The following is a 23,535-nucleotide window of genomic DNA, read 5'->3' on the forward strand; positions in this document are numbered from 1 at the left end:
GTAAATTCTAACAAATTTTCTTCTGCTGAGTTTACACTCATTAAAGGCACTTTAATATGGATAATAAAACATTTCAGAGCTCAGATAACAGTTCAGTGTAACTTAACTCTGAAAACACCTATTGATGATCTCTGAAGTGTAAAGCATAATGTGCGTTCCCTTCCCACAAAAGGCACAAAACCAGTTGAGACATGGTGCCTACTCAGGCTGTTTGAGTAGCATTCAGGAGATATCTACATGAAGAACTAGAATGGAAATTAGAATGAGGTGTACACTGTAATATAGGTTTAAATTTATGCTCCAGGTATTTGTAGAATGAAAAGGTTAACTTTAGCTAAGACAACTGGAGAAGATCTCTACAGCAGCTGAAATTGCAAGAATGCCATGAAGAATGAATTAATCTCCTCAAGCAATTGGATTAGGGCAGAAGGGTATAATGGTTAAGAACAGTTCAGCAACGGTCAGAATTCTGGCAATCTTTCATACTAGTTGTAAGACTTGGTCCAGTTTCTTATTTGTGAACAGAGATAACATAAAAGTATATCATAAAGACGCTATAAACATTAAATATTATTTATGTAAAATTTTTTACAGAGTGATTTTTATATATGCTCAATAAATATTAGTTTCTATTATTATTATAGAGTAAGAGTGGAGGAAGAGGAGCAGGGAAGTATAGATTATGACTAAGGAATAGCTGAAGAGGCATATACAGGGCTTATTGAGGGCTCAAAATACAAGAAAGTAAATTGCCTTTATTAGAAGAGTAATAAAAAAACCACTGAAGAATTTGCAGTAAAGGAGTAAGTGACATAACCAAATCATAATTAAATTGCTTCATTCTTACCAATTTTAAGATATTTCTAAAGCCTATTTAAGATGAATAGCTGTACAATGATCAGGATTTTGAGTACTGCTAACAATAGCTACTATTCACCGAGCAGTTAAAATACACAAGCATTGTGCTCAGTACTACACATATTTTTTAATCTTTACCAAAAAATCTATAAATCATATAGATATAGATATAAATCTATAATCAGATATATATAACAAATGAGAAAAGAGATTTTTTAAAAACCCAAGGTCACATAACTAAAAGAAAAGTGAATATTATAGAACAATGAATTCTTCAACAAACTTAATAGTATGTTCTGGTTTGTTCTATCCTAAAGTATATCACACTCCATTGTATTTGACTGTTTGTCTGCTACTCCACTAGAGTGAAAGTTCCTTGAACTGGGGACTATATATCAATCACCATTGTCATCTAAGCAATTAACAACCATGTTGTGAATAAATAAATATGTATATGTATATATATACAATTTTATGGCAGAATTTTCCTTAAATACCATATTTATTAGCTTCATCTGACTCATTGCAAGCCTGACAGAGTTACTTCTAGAATATATGGACAGAGTTTGTACTTTCAACTTTTTAAACTTTATAATAGAATAGTTTCAGAAATTCTTCTGGCCTGATTAATGTATTATACCCTTTAAAATATAAACAAAACAACACTTTCAGAGTATTTGATTCATGCACGTTGTATCTGGGCTACCAACAAACTCGTGGTTTTTTTTGTTAAAAGATTAATATTATTCTAGAGAAGGAAATCTTCAAATTTCTATTCTTTGAGTAATCTTTTCCATGAAAAAGAAAAAAAGTTATTTCTTAAAACAACTATATTTAGACTCTTCTAGAGTCAATTTTACCCATTTTCAGCTCAATCAAAAAAGTACAAAACAAAGACAGAAACATGACACACAATAACTCTAAAAATGGGCAATCAATAAATAAGGTTAAAAAAATACAAACATTTCAGATCATTTAAGTATGGCTTTTGTCTGGCTAACTGATGGTGATTCTCTGGCTCCAGACAAAATGATATAAACAGAAGTTATACAGTCATTTGTTTAATATTGATTGAAACTGATATTATCTATTACACATTACTATGGATAATCTTAAATGGCTTGCAATTTAAAAGAGGAAAACCCATAAGACAATTTTATTTTTCCAGAAGATTTACAACCCAAATTATTATTATTTTTTTGTTCAGCACACTCAATGTGAGGCTTATGATATCATAAAGGCTAAAGGATAGCTATAAAAATCAAGTTCTGGGATGTTTAAATTGCCAAGAATAATCCAAATAGAGAATGATACAGACAGAAAATATACATGTAAATGTATCTGGGTTGGATAATTACCAAAGATTTTAATTTCTGCATTATGACTTTTATATATTCTATGTTTTCTACAGTTGTAATAAGGAGTCTGATTCCATTTACAATGTTTTACTGCCAACAGTTAAGCTAATAAAAAAGTCCCAGATGCTGCCTCCTTTAGTGTCAGTGGGAAGTTCAAAGCACATAACCTCCGGGCCATGTGAAGGAACCCATGACTTAGACCCATCCCTTAACTACAGTAAAAGCTAAACCAATCTTCTGTCCCTTCTACTTCACACTATCTCTGAACCTGCTTGGGAGCCTAATGTGCATTTCACAGAAAGCTCATTTTCAAGTAATAAATACATACCCACTTGATGCATGTGTGATATCATCACTTACAATATCACAATCAAATTTTGAATAGGAATTCATCTACCTCTACAGAGCGGGTGACAACAGCCAATGTGTATTATTTTCATAATTTAAAAAGCACATAGAGGTATCTGAGAGGTTCAGTCAGTTAAGCGTCTGACTCTTGATCTCAGCTCTGGTCTTAATTTCTGGGCTGTGAGTTCAAGCATTGCATTGGGCTCCATGATGGGGGTGAAGCCTACTTAAATAAATAAATAAATAAATAGCTCATAAAAATGAATGGAGTTTAAAGGTGTTGATGAACCTTATCAGCATACAATAGTCTCTGATATACACACATGAATTTACATACATACAAACATACACAAGATAAAATATATGTCACTTTTCAATGCATATTCCCCAAATATTTTGTAACAATAATTTTATATAAGTTCATGGAAGAAATTAAACTACTGCTTTCAAATAATCTGTGGAAATATTTTATGGTATGATTATTGACAAAATGGACAGTGAGAAAATTTGGATCACAGTATAGTGTGAAAACAAAAGTATTAAAAGTAAACACTTATCAAATGCTTTTGTGAGCTAATCTCTAATATAAAAGTTTCATATGCATTAACTCCTCTGGCCCTCATAACAACTCTATGCAGTAAATATCCCATTTTACAGATGCAGGAAACTACATCCCAAGGAGATTAAGTAACTTACTCAAGATCACAAAGTTAGTAAGTGGGAGAGGTGAGATTTGAAAAACCAGAAAACATGCTTCCAGAATCACATATCATAAAATACCTCCTTAACCACTTCCTCTCTAAAATTTAACAACACTGTTATTTGGGGATGGTTCAAGATGATGGTGTAGGAAGATCCTAAACTCACTTCCACCCACAGACACACAGAATCTACAGTTACATATGGAATAAATTCCCTTTGAAAAAGATCTTAAAACTAGCTGAATACTCCTTCAAAACAAACAGTAAAAGGACCATATCAAGATGGTTAGGAGAGACAGAGATGTAGTCTTGCCAAAAATCCCACCCCTGGAACAGGAGGGATCCCAAAACCTAGAGCTTCTCTCTATGAGTGAGGGGTTTGTGCTCCATAGGCAGGCACTCCAACACCTAGGACCTACAACAGAGATATAAGACTCTAAAATATCTGACTTTGAAAACATCCAGGAGACCCAAAGGGCAATAGCAAAGTGAAAAACTTGTCTTTAAAGTGCTTATAAATGGACTCAGTCATCCCAGAGACCAGTGCAAAATTAGCAGCTTGAAAAGCACCTAGACTATAAGTGAAGATGATTCATTTGGTAATCTTACAGCAGGGGCGGGAGCCTGTTGGGACACTCTCCAAAGTTGAGCCACTGACAGGCACTATTTTTATCCTCTCTCCCTACCATGAACATTTTGATGGACTTGCCCAGACCTCGTGCTCTAGCACTGCTTGCTAAAGAAAATAGCTGCACCCCAGCCCTGCATTTTCTTATCTCCCTGTGAAGACAGGCAGGCATGGCCCTGCCCTGCACTCTTCAGCTGCCTTGCTAAGGCCAAGGAGCATGTGCAGTCCACAATAAATGATGTCCCTTGATCACCTGGCTCTGGTGGCCAGAGAAAGGCTTGCATTTTTGCAGACTACCTACCACCCCAGGGCACCACATAGAGAGCAGACTGAATCACACTGGCAGACTTTTTGTTAAAAAGGCATATTTACTTGTAGTAGAGCTTCAGCCTAAAGGGTAGACTTCAGGTTTGCCACATATCTGTAAGCTACGAAGTGCTTTCATGAAATGTAGGCAGAGGGACACCTCTTTGTCCTCTCCCTAGGCCTTACTACAGTTCAGTGGTATCTCCCAGAAAGGAGCTTATACACTTTCCTAAATCTCCAATTTTTTCAACTGTCACCCAGGGAACATTTCTAGATTGACTGTTCTGGAGGATAGCAGAATTTGATTGTGGTTCCAAGGAACTGATATATTTGTATACTTTAAAAACTCTTGCCTGAACAGCAGATATTGGCAAGGATGAGGAGAAAGAGAATCTCTTTTGCACTGCTGGTAGGAATGCCAACTGGTACAGACACTCTGGAAAACAGTATGGATATTCCTTAAAAAATTAAAAACAGAACTATCCTATGACCCAGAAACTACACTACTAGGTATTTACCCAAGGGATACAGGTATGCTGTTTCAAAGGGGCATATGCACCCCAATGTTTATAGCAGCACTATCAACAATAGTTGAAGTATGGAAAGAGCCCAACTGTCCATCAATGGATGAATGGATAAAGAAGATGTGGTATATAAATAAAATGGAGTATTACTCAGCAGTCAAACAAAATGAAATCTTTCCATTTACAACTACATGAATAGAATTGGAAAGTATTATGCTAAGCGAAATTAGTCAGCCAGAGAAAGACAAGTATGATATGACTTCACTCATATGAGGAGTTTAAGATTAAAAAAAAAAAAAACAGATGAATATAAGGGAAGAGAAGCAAAAATAATATATGAACAAGGAGGAGAACAAAACATAAAAGACTTTTAAATATAAAGAACAAACAGGGTTGCTTGAGGGGTTGTGGGAAGGGGGATAGGCTAAATGGGTAAGGGGCACTAAGGAAGGCACCTGATGGGATGAGCACTAGGTGCTATTCATAGGGGATGAATCACTGGACTCTACTCCTGAAATTATTGTTGCACTATATGCTAACTAACTGGGATGTAAATTTAAAAATTAATAATAATTTTAAAAAAAGCTTCTGCCTAAGGGCTTGGCTTCTAATTAGCCTGAAACTAGATGCTGACTGAGAGTCCCTCTTTGGAACACTGACAGGTCTTGACACACCCTCAACAACTGGGAACTATTAAGAGTATCGGGCTTCTTAGACAATTACATGGGTTTGAGAAAGAATCAAGAGCTAGAGCAAGGTTGAAAGGTAAGATCCATCTCCTACACAAGGCTATTTCTTGAAGACTGGAAGAGACAGCTGTTTCCTACTATATAGAAACATATAATTAAGCAAAATAAGAAAATAGAGGACTATGTTCTAAACAAAAGAACAAGCTAAAACTACAAGGCAAAAAAAAAAAAAACAAAACCAAAAACCTTAATGAAACAGAGATAAATAATTTATCTGATAAAGAGTTCAAATTAATGGTCATAAAGATGTGCATGGAACTTGGGAGGAGAATGGATAAACACAAACAGAACCTCAACAAAGAGAAAATATAAGAAAATATCAAATAAGTCACAGAGCTGTCTTTAGCTATCAGTAACTGAGGTTCAACAGCAAACTAGATGAAGTAGAAGAAAGGACCAGCAATCTAGAAGATAGGACAGTGGAACTCACACAAACAGAAAAACAGGGGAAAAAAATTTACTGTGAAGATACCTTAAGGAATCTATAGAACAATATCAAAAATATAACATTTGCATTATAGGGGTCCCAGAAGGACAAGAGAGAGAGAAAGAAGCAGAACTTATTTGAAGAAATAATGGCTGAAAACTTTCCTACCTTGAAAAAGGAAAAATACATCCAGATCCAGGAAACTCAGAAAATTTCAAATAAAATGAACCCCAAAAGATCCATACTAAGGCATATCATAATTAAAATGTCAAGGGGTGCCTGGGTGGCTCAGTCAGTTAAGCATCTAATTCTTTATTCCAGCTCAGGTCTTGATCTCAGGGTCATGAGTTTAGGCCCTACATTGGACTCCACACTGGACATGTAGCCTACTTAAAAAAAAGAAGTCAAAAGTTGAAGATAGAGAAAAAATCTTAAAACAGCAACAGGAAAACCATTTGTTGCTCACAGGGTAACCTCCACAAGAAGTCTGAGCAGATTTTTCAGCAGACACTTTGCAGGTCATAAAGGAATGAAATGACATATTCAAAGCTCTGAAAGAAAAACAGCTTCCAACTAAGAATATTTTACCCAACAAGGTTATCATTCAGAATTGAAGGAGCTCCCTGACCAAGCAAAAGCTAAAGAGTTCATTGTCACTAATTCCAACTTAAAAAAAATGTTAAAGGGCCTTCTTAAGCTGAAAATAAAGAGCATTAATTAATAACAAGAAAGCATATGAAAGTATAAATCTCATTGGTAAAGATAAATATATAGTAAAGGTAGTGAACTAATCAGTTATATAGCTAGTATAACATTAAAAACAAAAGTATTGAAAATAACTATAATTATTATAATCATTTAAGGGATGCAAAAAATTTTTAATGTAAAATGTCATATCAAAACATAAACATGGGTGTGGTGAGAAATGAAAGTGTATAGTTTTAGAGCATATTTGAACTTAAGTTTCTAGCAACTTAAAATAGACTGATTAGGCTATTATATGTGAGCTTACGATAATCACAAAGCAAAAATTTATAGGAGATAAAAGAGGTGGAGGAAGAAAAAGGAGGAGGAGGTGGAGAAGGAAGGAATCTAACCATAACACTAGAAATCATCAAACCATAACAGAAAAGAGCAAAAGAAGAACAAAGAAGCAGAGAGAAACTACAAAACAGTCAGAAAACAACTAACAAAATGATAATAAGTACCTATCAACAATAACTTTAAATTTAAATGGACAAAATTCTTCAATCAAAAGACATGGAGCAGCTGAATGGATAAGACAACCAACAAACTACCACAACAAAAACCAAGACCATCCAAATGATGCCTACAAGAGACTCACTTCTGATGGAAATAGAAACTCACACTGGAAACAAAGGAATGGAAAAATATGTTTCACACAAATGGAAATCAAAAGAGAGCCAGGGTAGCTATACTTATATCAAATAAAATTAACTTTAAAACAAAAACTGTAATAAAAGTAAAAAAAGAGCATTACATAATAATAAAGGGGTCAATCCCACAAAGGGATAAACATTTGTAAATATTTATACATCCAACATAGGAACACCTAATATATAAAGTAAATATTAAAAGATCTAAAGGAAGAAATTGATAGCAATATAAGAATAGTAGAGGGCATTTATATTGCACTTACACCAATGGATAGATCATCCATACTGAATATCAATAAGCAAACATGAGCCTTAAACAACACATTAGATCAGATGGATTTAATAGATAAATAGAGAACATTCCATCCAAAAGCCACATTAAACACATTCTTCTCAAGTGCACATGGAGCACTCCCCAGGATAATCATATATTAGGCCACAAAACAAGTCTTCATAAAGTTAAGAAATCTGAAATTGTATCGTGTCCTTTCTGACCACAATGTCATAAAAGTAGAAATCAATTACAAGGAGAAAACTGAGAAAACCACAAATATGTGGAGATTAAATAACATACGATGGAACAATCAATGCATCAACCAATACATCAATCAATGAAGCAATCAAAGGAAAAATCAATATAATACCTTGATACAAATAAAAATGGAAATACAATTTACTAAAATCTATGGGATGCAGTAAAAGTGGTTTCAAGGGAAAATTTCATAGCAATACAGGCCTACCTCAAGAAACAAGAGAAATCTCAAATAAACAATTTAACTTCACACCTAAAGAAACTAGAAAAAGAACAAATGAAGTCCCAAATTGGTAGAATGAAGTAAATAAGAAAGATCAGACTAAAAATATAAAACAGAGACTAAAAAGACAATAGAAAAGATCAATGAAAAGATAAGCCAGTTCTTCAAAAAAAAATTAAAATCAGATAAACCATTAGCTAGATTCAACAAGAAAAGAGATTCAAGTCAATAAAATCAGAAATGAAAGAAGTTACAAGTGAAACCACATAAATACAAAGTACCATAAGAGATTACTATAAATAATTATAAGCCAGCAAATTTAACAACCTTGAAGAACTGTATACATTCCTAGAAAGATACACTCTTCCAAGATTGAATCATGAACAAATAGAGTCTGAATGGATCAATTACTACTAAGGAGATTAAATCAGTAATCAAAAACTTCCTAACAAACAAAAGTCCAGGACCAGATGGCTTCACTGGTAAATACTATCAAACATTTATTTTTTTTAAATGTTTTATTTATTTCTAGGAGAGAGAGAGAGAGAGACAGCATGAGCAGGGGAGGGTCAGAGAGAGAGGGAGTCACAGACTGAAACAGGCTCCAGGCTCTGAGCTGGCAGTCAGCAGAGAGCCCGACGCGGGGCTCGAACCCACGAACCGCGAGATCATGACCTAAGCGAAAGTCGGACGCTTAACTGACTAAGCCACCCAGGCGCCCCTACAAAAAAAACTTTTAAAAAACTATTTCAATCAAGTTATAGGTTATAAAATCAACATACAAAAATCTGCTATGTTTCGATACACTAAGAATGAACTATCAAAACAAAAAAATTAAGAACACAATCCCATTTATTTAGTACCCCAAATCTATAAAGGACTTATCAAGCTCAACACCCAAAAAAACAAATAACCCAGCTAACAAATGGGCAGAAGACATGAACAGACACTTTTCCAAAGAAGACATCATATGGCTAACAGACACATGAAAAGATGTTCAACATCACTCATCATCAGAGAAATAAAAATCAAAACCATGATGAGATACCCCCTCATACCTGTCAGAACGGCTAAAATTAATAACACAAGAAATAACAAGTGTTGGTGAGGATGCAAAGAAAGGGAAACCCTCTTTCATGTTGGTAGAAATGCAAAGTGGCACAGTCACTCTGGAAAAGAGTATGGAGGTTCCCCAAAAAACTAAAAATAGAACTTCCCTATGATCCAACAATTGCACTATTAGATATTTACCCAAAGGATACAAAATACAGATTTGAATGATTACTTGCACCCAATGCTTATAGCAGCATTATCAACAATAGCCAAACTATGGAGAGAGCCCAAATGTCCATCAACTGATGAATGGATAAAGACATATAATGGAATATTACTCAGCCATCAAAAAATAAAATCTTACCATTTGCAATGATGTGGATGGAGCTAGAATGTATTATGCTAAGTGAAATAACTCATCAGAGAAAGACAAATATCATATGATTTCACTCATATGTATAATTTAAGAAACAAAACAGATGAACATATCAGAAGGGGGTGGAGAAGAGAGGGAAACAAACCATAAGAGACTCTTAATGATAGAGAACAAACTGAGGGTTGACAGAATGAGGTGGGTGGGAGGTGGGCTATATGGGTAATGGGTATTAAGGAGGGCACTTATTGTGATGAGCACTGGGTATTGTATGTAAGTGATGAATCACTGAATTCTACTCCTGAAGCCAATATTAGACTGTATGTTAACTAAAATTTAAATACAATAAAAAAGAACACAATCCCATTTAAAATTGTACCAAAAACAATAAAATACCTAAGAATAAATTTAAACAAAAAGGTGAAAGACATGTCCACAAAAACTATAATAAGACACTGATGAAAGAAATCAAAGGCACAATTAAATGGAAAGATATCCTGTGTTCACAATTTAAAATGTTCATATTAGTAAAAGCGATCTACAGGTTAAATGAAATCTCTACCAAAATTCTAAAGGCATTTTTCACAGAACTAAAACAAGTAATCCTAAAATTTGTATGAAACTACAAAAGATCCCACATAGCCAAATCAATTTTGAAAAAGCATAGTACAGGTGGTATCATGCTCCCTGATTTCAAACTATACCACAAAGCTAAAGTAATCAAAACGACATGATGTTTCCATAAAAGCAGATGCAGATCACTAGAACAGAATAGTGAAACCAGACAATAGTCAATTAATCTTAAGACAAAAGAGGAAAATAATTACAGTGAAAAAGGATAATCTCTTTAATAAGTGGTGCTGGAAAAACTGGACAGCCACATGCAAAACAATGAAACTAAACTACTCTCTTATGTCATACACAAAAATTAACTCAAAATAAATTAAAGACTTGATCATAAGACCTCAATCATAAAACTTCTGGAAGAAAACATAGCTGATAATCTCCTTGACACTGGTCTTGGTGATGATTTTTTGGGATTTAACTCAAAGAACAAAGGCTACAAAAGCCAAAATAAATAAGTGGGGCTACATCAGACTAAAAGTCTCTGCATAGCAAAGAAAAACATCAATAAAATGAAAAGGCAACCTGTTGAATGGGAGAATATGTTTGCAAATCATATACCTGATAAGGAGCAAATATCTAAAATATATAAAGAATTTATATAACTGAATAGCAAAGAGAGAAGGACAATCCAATTTTAAAAATGGGCAGAGGGTAGTTCTAATTAAAAAATTGGGCAGAGGATCTGAATAGACACTTTTCTAAGGAAGACATACAGATGGCAAACAGGCACATGAAAAAAATCCTCAGCATCACTAATCAGGGAAATGCTAATGAAAACCACAATGAACTATTGCCTCAGACCTAGTGGGAAGGTTATCATCAAAAACAAAGATAAAAAATACTGGTGAGGATATGGAAAAAAGGGAATGCAATGTGGGAATGTAAATTGGTACAGCCACTGTGGAAAATAATATAAAGATTCCTCAAACAATTAAAAATAGAATACCACTGGGGCGCCTGGGTGGCTCAGTCGGTTAAACATCTGACTTCAGTTCAGGTCATGATCTCACGGTTTGTGGGTTCAAGCCCCACATCGGGCTCTGTGCTGACGGCTCAGAGCTTGTTTCAGATTCTATGTCTCCCTCTCTCTCTGACCCTTCCCCACTCATTCTCTGTCTATCAAAACTGAATAAATGCTAAAAAAAATTTTTTAAAGAAAATAGAATACCATATGATCTAGCAATTCCACTTCTGGGTATTTATTTGAAGAAAATGAAAACATAAATTCAAAAAGATAAATGCATCCTCGCCAGCATCTAGAGTTCTCTGATTTGCTCATTTTAGCCACTGGCGTGAGGTGGTATCTCAGTGTGGTGCAAATCAGAGAACTCTAGATGCTGGCGAGGATGTGGAGAAACGGGCACCCTCCTACACTGTTGGTGGGAATGTAAACTGGTACAGCCCCTCTGGAAAACAGTGTGGNGATAAATGCACCTCTATGTTCAGTGCAGTATTATTCACCATGGTCAAGAAATGGAAACAACCTAAGTGGCCATCAGTGGATGAACAGATCTATCATCTATCTGTCTGTCTATCTATCTATCTATCTATCTATCTATCTCTCTCTCTATTATCTACCTATCTACACATACAATGGAATACAACTCAACCATAAAAAGGAATGAATCTTGCCATTTGCAACAACATGGATGGACCTAGAGAGTGTTAAATGAAATAAGTCAGACAAAAAAATGAGACTCTATGATCTCATTTATATGTGGAATCCAAAAACAAACAAACAAAAAAAGGTGAATTCATGGATATGGACAAAAGAGTGGTGGTCACCAGAGGAGAAGAGGTTTCAGGAGTAGGTAAAATGGGTGAAGGGAGTGGGGAGGACTTCCAGTTGTAAGATGAATAGGTTATGAGATATGTTGTGCAACAGGGTTACTCTAGTCAATGGTATTGTGGTACATATTTGAAGGTTGCTGGGAGAGTGGATCTTAAAAGTTCTCATCATAGAAAAACTTTGTAACTTTTTATGGTAACAAATGATAACTAGACTTACTGTGGTGAACATTTTGCAGTGTGTACAAGTGTTAAATCATTACATTGTACACCTATAACTAATAAAACTAATAAAACGTATGTCAATTATACCTCAATAAAAGATTCAATAACTCCATTTTTATCATAATTATATTTTACACATGATTTATCTATTCCCTTTTGTGAACGTTTAAGTTTTCAGCATTTTTCCAGTGATCAAGCCCTAAACTAAATGCAAGCTCCAGAATGACAGTTAATATGGATTAAATTTACAGAGCGTTCATTCACATTTTTCCTTTTCCTAATAAAGGCCCAATTTTCCTTGATGCATTCATTTCTTCCCCCATTCAATTCATATGCATAAAGGGCAATTACCACACTGTTAACTCCAGGAGTAAACCTGAGTGGTTTAAATCACCTTTGCCATAGTAATTGGGTCAGGAATACAGACCTAAACCAAGTAGCATAGGTCACCGACATAGCCACAGGGATTAGTTCAGGAATGGTCAAGTTACATAATTTAGATCAATGAAATGCAGAGAAAGATTTACATAAAAACTCCTGGGAAATAATTTTTCTCACTCTTAATAAAAAAAGAACAAAACAGAAAAAAGTTCCCACTTCCTCTGAAAGTCATGTAATAGAACTATGAACCTTAAAATAACTGCAATCATTTTACCTCCATGAAGGAAGCCAGCCTGAAGATGAAGCCAATACACAGAGGAGGGTACAGCTGAGCAAACTGTGGAGAAGCAGCTAGAACTACTGGATTAAGCCAGCCTGAAGCTCGCCTCCTCTGAATTTTCGAGCATGGGAGCTAATAATATTTATGTTTGTTTAAGCTAGTTTAATTTTGTTTTCTGTTACTTGCAGTCCTAACTCACACATACATAAAACCAGAGTCCCTCTAGTGATTTTATACTACTCTATCCTTTCAACAAACATCTGTACAAAACACCCTCTTGGTACCAGGATAACATTCCGTATTCATGTGGAGTGGGACATTAATAACTTTTCACTAAGATTTGTGGCGGTAGGTTTGTATTTTTCATTTCCGGAAATGTTGTTAACTGCCTTACTTTACTATTTCTCATCATATTTACTCCCAGGCTTTTTCACAGTTTGTTCCTGGGTACTATATCATAACAAAGATCAGTAGAAGAAAGCTCAAAAGAGCCTCAGGATTGTTTTCAGTGGTTCATTCCTTATACTCCCTGAATCACTCTTCACATAGGACTCCAATGTGATGACTGAGGGTACCTAGAAAGTCACTGAAGGATGAAATAGCATTGGTCGAATTGAGCACTTAGAGCAGTGAAGTCTCACACATTAAAAATTAGGAAGTATGGAACAATTGGTAAATGGTTGAATAAATTATGCTCGAGGCACTTCAAGAAATATTGTATATTTACACAGTTTTTTAAAATTATGATTCTAGAGATTATGGTAAAATGTGAAGGAAAAAGTTATTAAACTAAATGGAGGAAGAAGATACAAAATTGTATGAATATTGATAGTTAGGTAATAGTCACAAACCAAACCAACACAAAACATTTTTTTAAGTTTATTTATTTATTTTGAGAGAGAGCATGTACATGAGCATGAGCAGGGAAAGGTGCAGAGAGGGAAGGAGGGAGAGAAAGATAACCCCAAGCAGGATCCACACCCTCAGTGCAAGCCCGATATAGGGCTCGAGCTCACAAACTGTCAGATCATGACCTGAGCCAAAGTTGGATGCCTAACTGACAGAGCCACCCACCAGGTGCTCCTAAAACATAATTTTTAAAACCCTGAAGCACATAAAAAGTAAACAAAACAAACACCAAAAATATACTCACGATTGTTGCCCTGAGGACTATAGACATTTTTCCTGTTCTTTTCTTTCACTCTTTTTAATGAACATAGATTATTTAATGAAGGAAAATTTTAATGTTCTAACATAGATATGCTAGCATCATTTTAACTAACCACATTTTTTAATTGGCAGATTTGTTTGTGATGTATAAAGATAAGAGAGTTAAGGGAGGAAACATTTAGCATTACACAACTTGAAGATCTCAATGTCCACTTTCCCAAAGAAGTTTTCCAGGTCAAAGGAGATATACAATATCCAAAATAAGACCTCACTCTTCATAAAATTTAAATACTATCCCTCAAGTGCTAAGAAACAAAACACCACCAGTCAAGCCTCCTGGGTCACTTGGCAATCTCTCAGTCTCCTCCAAGAGTAGTATCATGCAAGAAATAATGTAGCTGGAGAGGGGACAAAAGAAGGAAGGACAGAGCTGTGAATCAGTCCAACTTAGACTATGTAAAAGGAAGAAGAAAGAGGCAAGGAATTAGATAACACCAGGCTGTATATCTGTATTTATCATTACTTTCCAAAAGTGAAGCAGAAAGTAAATGGTGGAAATGAAGGGGAGACAAGAGGAAAATAAAGTGGAAGGAGATAGAATTGGGAAGTATACACACACACACACACACACACACACAAATGATAAACCAGAATTACATAGAGAGATAAAGGAGTTAAGAGAAAGGACAGAAAGAAAGTGAACAGGCAACCAAAGGAGAAGGGATATTCCCAGTGGTGTCAGAACTGATGATGGAAACATTAGTGAGACCCTGGGAAGGGAAGGTGGAGGTGAATGACACATGTGCAGCATCAAAATAAATCATCTTTTCTAGATCTTCTGCAGGAACAAATTTTCCAGAGATTTAGATTTGGTAAACAGACCAAGCTGGATCACAGTGAGGAACTTATAGGGGATTTGAGATGTCAAACACCCAGAAGCCAAGTTTTGCCTGTAAAGTTGAAAATAGCACCATGCATGGCTTTTTAGTATTGGGCTTTTTTCAAATAACCACAGTTCAGAGAGACTTCTCTAAAATCCTAAGACAATATACTAGTTTTTCTTTAGCTCTAAGACATAGCAATAATCATGCATATTCAATGTATATAGACTTGTTAGTTCTCCGAGAATCATATTTGAAAATTATGTATTGTGCCCATGTATGGTTTATATTATTTAACATGTTTACATTTAGTATTTGAAGCCAATTCATTATTTAACATGAAAGAACTGTCTGACTGAAAGAAAAGCAGAGTTGAAAATAACCTATATTTTTTTATTTTTAAAATTAAATTTCTTGAAGTGCAAACTGTTAACTGGGAGTGAATTTTGTGCTTGAAGTTGCTTTATTAATTTATTAACCTAGGAAGACAAGCATAGTGATTAAGAGAATGGGCTCAAAGTGAAAGAGGGCTGCCTGGGTCCGGACTCCATAGTTTATTGCCATGTTGGGCCTGTTTCATAAACTCACTGATCAGGAATCTCCCTATCTATATAAGATGACAATCTCAGTAACTGCCTCATATGGCTATTGTGAGGATTCAACAAAATAATACATAAGAAGTACTTACTATAGTACCTGGAACATAACACTTAGTAAATGCTGTCACTAGTTCTAAAAGTCACTACACTTATTGTCAATGGCATTGCTAACGTTATTACCAACACTATTGTCAGTGAGTGTAGGAATTTTATTAAGACAGAAGACATCATTTCTCACTTGTTTTGTTGTGCACTGTATCTCAGACACCCTGAGGTCCCTGATCTTGCATGTATGATTTCCTCTGCCTGGATCCCAGTCCCTGCCTTCTCCATGCTCTCTTTGCCTGGCCAACTCCCACTCATTCCCCACTCTCAGCTAAAAGATGGTCTCCTTCTAAAAGTCATCCTGTTCTCACTCTGAAAGATGGGGTTGTTACCTAAAAACTTGCTCTTCCCCTATACTGCTGTGATCCTATTACACCACAATACCATGTTTATCTTATTGATCTGTATTACTCACCCACCCACACACACACACACCCACACACACACACAAACACACACACACACACACAATTTTAAGCTCCATGAAAACATAAGTCTCTTCTTGGCCTTCATCTCTAACCCAAACATGTAGTCAAAGTATACCTGGTACATACTAAGTTCATAATAAATGTTCTTTTAAATACATAAAAGACACTTGGCAAATGTTATGTTAAGAAGTTTTACAAACCCTATGTTCCAAGCTGAATTATAATATATCTACTAATCAGAAGCATTTTATAACTACTGAACCATTAAGTTCAATAACTAATTTGCAAAAAGTATGTTAAATAAAGTAATTTAACAATAAATAAAGTACCTTGGCATATTTATATAGATCTTTGAAGTGGTAAGCTAAAGAAAGCAATTTAAATAATATGCCCTTAAACAATTTTTACAAAATTTAGTCCTTTCCCAAGCCCAGCTATTTTAGTAGCTCCTAGAAGTTACTTTTATTGGAAGAGTGATGAAAAATAGCCATCAGAACTGCATGAAAAAAATCTAATGGACATTTGTACCTGCTATGTGTTGGGTACAGAAGCAGATTCAAAGAAAGATGAAACACAGCCCTTCTTCTCAATAGCTTAACAATCTAAGTGACATAAATAATAGAGAATTTTTTCTATCCACTGACTTCCCCCCACTAAATTCCTGAATTAATGACATTTATTTGTAGTTTATGTACACTTACTTAATTTGTATCTAGGAAAAGTCATTATTAAACATAAATATGTGCATTTATTTCCTTTGCAACTGATACGTACTGATGTATTTGAGATAAATTAAGCATGCTAGGTTGTATCACAACTCTATGATTAATTTAGTCTTTTGAAAATAAACCAATTTCTCCAAGAGCACATGCTCATAACATCTATCAAATAGACAAGATGATTTGTATATAGCCTCTAAAATTTTACCCTGCAGCATTTAATTATTTTTCCTTTTGGCAAAAGCTTCTAAACACCTGTTGAAGTCATTACTGTTCAGTCCTTTGGGGGCAATAGGAGAGATCATCTCCCTCACACACTGCATATTTCTCAAGATTCACCAGGAACCTCATAGACTTGTTGCTGTACAACCTGAGCCATTTAACAGGTGGCTGGTTCTGCTTCTCCTCCTCACCTTCCCCAAAGCTGATATCCTAGATTTCTTTTTTTAATTCCTTTTCTTTTTTTCTTATGCAAATGTCCAAAGTAGTGGGGACATTCTCAGGAGCAGACAGAATTTAATCCAGAAGATTAACTTCATGAACCTACATGGAACAAGAGCTTTGCTTGTGAAACAAGAGATGGATGGATCTTTTCCTTTCCTCAAAGCTGAGAAAAATGGGTGAGGACTATAAAGATATCAATCCTTCCATAATATGATTGGTCAATAGAGAAACAAATTCATCTCAACAAAATGATGGATACTAAATGGGTTACTGAATACTGTGACCATTTTGCTTTGAAAGCTAAGAAAATCTTAATTTGTAATTATGCATTCTGCCTTTCGTAACCAAGGCATTGCCTGGAGCAGCACTTTGGCTGCATGTGTGTATGAAGAAAGCTTTTGTTTTAATGTGCTAAGGGACTAGGATGTGGTGGTTCCCAGCATCTGGCAATTGATTATTACCATCCTTCCTTCCTGCAATGCAGTTCATCTCAATTGGTGACAAATCTTATTTCAAATTCTAAGACTACAGTTTTACTTTCCATTATACTAAGACCTCCTATTGTGTCAGTCAGGATCATGGTAGGAAACAGATTCCCTTCAAACCATTTACATGAAAAGACTCCAATGAAGCAAAAACCTACATAAGTTTTGGGCAGGGTTAAAGTAATAAACAAGAATGGTGAGACGCCTAGAGACTTCAACAGGGGGAAGCAATTACAACCAATAATGTTGAAGCAGTAGTGTTCTTCAATAGTGTTCCAGGATTCCAGGGAGAATTGACACAGAGGAGGAGAAACCACATTGTAGGAGCTATAGTCACAGGAGACATTACAGGAGAAAGAGGAAATAAATATTCTTACCTTTCTCTCCTCTCATTTCATCATTGATTTCTTACTGGCCAAATCCAACTGGATGTTGGAAATCAGCTCCAAGAGACTCAAGTTATAGAGAATAGCCTCCTGGACATCTACCACAGAGTAAATAAGGGCAAAAAATAGACTTGGACTGAAACAAATATATATATATAAAAAAAAGATAGACATATCCAAATAGAACTCATTAGCAAGTTAGCAAACTGGCCCAGGAATGTTTATCCCCAGTGGTCTAAATAAGAAAACTATTAAGAGTTCTCCAGATGAAGACTTTGTAATGCATTTGTGTGTAAAGAAATGAAATAAGAGTCCCCCAGAGAATTTCTTAAAAAGATTGAAAAGATGCTCTCCAAATGGTACAGAAGTTCATAGGGCAACCCTCTACTATAACAGGCACAAAGCAAGAGAGGTTTCTTAGCTTCTGTCCTTGGGAGTTTAGAAGCATAGATCATGATAACTGACTGCATTTGGAAAAATGAGGACAGGCTTCTGGCTACAAAGATCCATGGTAGCTGGGTAAGAGGAGAGTAAATTGGGGGGATTGTCCTAAGTTTCCATGGCTGACACTGAGAAATAGATAGGTATAAAAGAAGTAGGAAAACATTGCCCAAGATGGCTACTTTCCAGGGCCATGAATACCAGCAGATAGAGGTTCTGTGGGTAGACCACAGGATGGAGGTGGGGAGGTAAGGGAGGCAGGCACAGAAGAAGGGTGATTCAGTGTCAAGATCTCTGCAGGAGGAACTCCAACCCCCCTCGCCCCCCAAAAAATTGGTCCATAAGATAGAGCAAGCACTTGAATGACTGTGATGACAATGGGTACAAGAACCAAGACAGAACTACTAACAGTCTATGTTAAGTTAAAAGGGCTTTCTCTTTCATTCTCTACTTCCCCCTCTTTGTTCTCTCACCTTGAAGGAGCTTGAACCAGAGAGAAAAAAAACAGAAGGAAGAAAACTGGAACAGTTTACCAGATCTCCCTAGCCAACTGTTGGCTATCCAGTCAACTCAGCAGGGAAAGCAGAGAAGCTTTAATTGAGATGATGGAATGAGAAATATTTTCCTTTGGATTGTAATGGGCCATTTCATACCTAAAAGTAAGACTGCGGGGGACCAAACATCTGAAATTGATTATGCAGAAGACTGCATAACCACAGAAAAGATTCAGAAATTGCAGGAACTTGTTCCCTCTAAAATGTAATATGAAGGTTGGGGCTAAAAACAGGTAGTTGTTTCAAAGCCTCTATAAAAAGCATCCAGACCTCCAGATTCCCTTTATACTTCCTAACCCAGTCATGTGGCTATTCCTCTCTGGGATCCCAAGAGAAGACTATAGTAACAGCCCTCCCTGGAACCAATGGACCAGAGAGGTCTTTTAAGTTCACACAGTCAAAAGTGGGAGCAAAGTGTCATAATGAAAAGAGGAATTATGATAATCAACCTACTAACACTGGAAACTCTTAGCCTTTTTGCCTACCTGGGACCTAGCTTACACACCTCCCAGCAGGAGAGTAGGATCCTTGTAAAGGACACTTCCTGGGCTAAAAGAGAAGACTTTGGTGTTGGAAATTGGGTGGCAGGTGTCAAGGAAGGAAGGAAGGCTCACTTACCACTGAATATCTTTTTATTGTTTGAATGGTTTACCATGTACATGTGTTACCTATTAAAAATAATAAATACATGAACATCTTAAACATAAACATTTAAATGTGTGAAAATTTAAACTGGAAAATGACTCAAACAGACATAAAAAGACGTCTGTGAAACAAAAAAAAGGATGCTATAACAAAATAAATATTCTAAAAAAAACAAAAACAAAATAAATATTCTAATATGAAAAAATATATTGAAGATGAAATCATGATTACAGAATAAAATGTTATAGGTTTTATAACAAACCCTTCTCTGTGGAAAATAAGAAATTTCCACAGGGAAATGGCGAGTTACGTCCAAATGCTTGGGAATCAAAATATCTTCTCTGCAGCAAAACTGGGCAATGGAGAAATATCTTCATAGTTCTGAGGGAAAGGTTTTCCTACCAAGAATTCTCAGCCAAATCAAATTAGTAATCACTTTAGAGAGTAAAATTAAAATACGCAAATTTAATCCCTATCACCTTTTTTCAGGAAGCTACCAGAGGATATGGTGCAAGAAAATGAGAGTAAAAATCAAGATATAATATCGAGAAAACAGAAGGCCTAACACAGGAGAAAGAATAAAGGACTCTCTAGGGTTCTGATATAGGAAAATTTGAGCCTAGAAAGCAAATAATCAAGAGTGAAACAAAAGGACAGAAATCCCCATAAAGGATTTATGCAGAAAGAAAGAAGAAAAACAGAAAGAGGAAGGAAGGAAGGAAGGAAGGAAGGAAGGAAGGAAGGAAGGAAGGAAGGAAGGAAGGAGCAAAGGAGGGAAGGAAGGAAGGAAGGAAGGAAGGAAGGAAGGAAGTGGTAAAGCAGGGAAGAAGGATATATTTGACTAAATTGAAAGAACATTTAGAATTCTCAGAAAGTTGGAGAACAGGTAAGTGAAAGTCTCTAAAAATCATAAAAAGGGGCATTATTAACTCCAAAAAATAATCTAATTAGAGTATGCATGGCTCAGTTGTGAAAAATACTTAGTAACACTAAATATTGCTTTAATAAAAAAGTGCAATAGAACTCTACTGGGAGACTGGGTGAAGGCAGGTGGACGGAAGAAAGAAGGGCATGTTACAGGTTAAAAGAGCTAAATCTTCATCTTTTACAATAGTTAATATAAAATTGACAAATCAAGGAATAGGAGAGTAAGAATGTTGTTTTAAAATATAGGTAAATAGCAGAACAATTACCTAACAGAATTACAAGTGAGTGTCTTTGAAGAGTGGGAATTAGAGAAGAGTGGGATAGGAACTGGCCAGAAATTTTTGTTATTATGTTTGATTGTATGATTTCAAATATATATACATAAAGTGTTATATACCTTGTATATACATATATATTACTTTGATAGAGATTGAAATTTATGTTAAAAAATAAAGAATCAGCAACAAAGTACATGGTTACATTTTACAAGAGTAAAGAGACGAGTTGAACAGTGCAGACCAATCAGAACTCCACACATGGGTCTAATAGGAGATCATTTAACACACCAAGAAAAGGAAAGCCCAAAAGGTCACCACCTAGAAGTCACAGAAAGCAAAAACCAATGTAACACCAATAAGATAATTTCCATCTCTGTCTGGAGTGCCTTAACTGGGTTTCAATTAGGTACATTATAGAATATTTAATTTTAACATCATAATGGACTTTGGCCCTTCCTTATATATGGAAAGGGTTGGATACCTATTGACTTATTATTTGTACAGAAAACTGAATGCAAAAATCAATGAAGTCCCCACAACTACTTTGCAAAATATAACTTGGTGGTAAAAGGCTTTTACTGTGCTCCCAAAGGTAAAAGCCACCTGAAAAGGGCATGTGTCAAGGTAATCTGAGGCAGAGAAGCAGCTAGTCATGAGTAAAGGAATGGAACAGTCACTCTTTCCAATGTCCAACTGGAAGAACTAGAAAAACAACTTAAATATTCCTGTTCTTTTGCTACTTATCAGAAACCCCTTAATCCACATACATATGGTCGATTAATTAATGAAAAAGAAGCCAAGAATATACAATGGGCAAAGAAGAGTCTCTTCCATAAATGGTGTAGGTAAAACAAGACAGCCACATGTGAAAGAATTAAACTGGACCACGCTCTTCCACCTTACACAAAGATTAACTCAAAATGGATTAAAGATCTGAATGTAACACCTGAAACGATAAAAACCCATACAAGGAAACATAGATGGTAAGTTACTCAACATCTGTCTTGTCAATATTCTTTTTTAGATTTGACCCCAAAAGCAAAAGCAACAGAAGCAAAAATAAACAAGTGGGACCATGCCAATTAAAAAGCTTCTGCACAGCAAAAGAAACAATCAATAAAATGAAAGTCTACCTACCCAATGGGAGAAAATATTTGCAAATTATGTACATTATAAGGGATTAATATTAAAAACGTATAAAGAACATATATAACTGAATAGCAAAAAAAGCAATTAAAAAATGGGCACTGGATCTGAATAGGCATTTTCTGAAGAAAATACACAAAGGATCAACATAAATATGAAAAGGTGCTCAACATCACTAATCATCAGAGAAATGCAAATCAAAACTACAGTAAGACATCAGTTCACACCTGTTAGAAAGTCTATTATAAAAAAAAAAAAAAACAAGAAATACAAGTGCTGGTGAGGCTGTGGAGAAAAGGACAGGCACTCTCATGCACTATTACTGGGAATGGAAATTGGTGCAGCCACTACGGACAACAGTATGGAGGTTCCTCAAAAAATTAAAAATAGAACTACCATATGATCTAGCAATTCTACTTCAGGGCATTTATCAGAAGAAAACAAAAACACTCCCTGAAAAAGATACATGCATCCTCATGTCCATTGCAGCATTATTTACAATAGTTAATATCTGGAAGCAACTTAAGTGTCCATTGATGGATGAATGGATAAAGAAAATGTGATATATACATATACAATGGAAATGATTCAGCCATAAAAAAGAGTGAAATCTTGCCATCTGTGACAACATGGATGTGCCTAAAGGACACTGTGCTAAGCAAAATAAGTCAAATAGAAAGACAAATACCGTACAATCTCATTTATAGGAGAAATCTAAAACAAAAACTGAGCTCATAGGAACAGAGGAAAGATTGGAGGTTGCTAGAAGTTGGGGGTAGGGAATGGGTGATATGGGTTAAAGAAGGTCAAAAGGTACAAACTCCCAGGTATAAAACAAAGAAGTTATGGGAATGTAAAGTGCAGCATGGTGACTATAGTTAATAACACTGTGTTGTAGTTTTGAAAGTTGTTGAGAGTAAATCTTAAAAGTTCCTATTACAAGAAAAAGAAACTTGTAACTATGTATGATGACAGATGATAACTTGACACTGTGATGATCATTTTGCAATATTTGCAAATATTGAATCATTATGTTATATAGCTGAAACTAATATAATAGGTCTATTATAATTCAATTAAAAACAAAAAAAAATGTTGAAGAATGTGTCTTAAAATGTGTATGTTTCTTTCCTAGTTATAAATAGTTTTGCCAGCTATTAAGTTAACAAAAGAAAGAGTGTTCAAAAGTATTCAGGACAAAACAGATCTATCTTTACGTATGCTTTGTGGAGCATATCAGCAGGTTTTCCTAGGGTTTTAATTTTTAGTCCTTCTTCCATTATATTCTGATAAATGTATAAGGCAAGAGATTTACAAAACGTAATGGCAAAGGTTTCAGTTGTAAGTTCAGAAACATTGTAGCATCAAACTACCTGTTAGCATACCTGTAACTAATACAAGGAACATGGGATTTGGAGTCAGTATTACCAACTTTAATATTAGCCAATTGCACTCATATTACTAATCTCAAAGAATCCTTGTAGCAACTAAAGGTCACCTGTGTGAACAGTCTGGCATATAATAGATACATAATAATTGTCCATTTTAC

The 23,535-nt window shown here is 35.3% G+C and overlaps 1 long non-coding RNA gene across 2 annotated transcripts in view; it reads right to left on the bottom strand.

The window, feature by feature from the left end:
• LOC144224146 (uncharacterized) overlaps window positions 1-23,535 on the bottom strand; it is a 524,297-nt gene that overhangs the window by 374,360 nt on the left and 126,402 nt on the right. The window lies entirely within an intron of this gene.

Source organism: Crocuta crocuta, unplaced genomic scaffold (genome assembly GCF_008692635.1).
Source record: "Crocuta crocuta isolate KB4526 unplaced genomic scaffold, BGI_CrCroc_1.0 scaffold52, whole genome shotgun sequence".
NCBI lineage: Eukaryota > Metazoa > Chordata > Mammalia > Carnivora > Hyaenidae > Crocuta > Crocuta crocuta.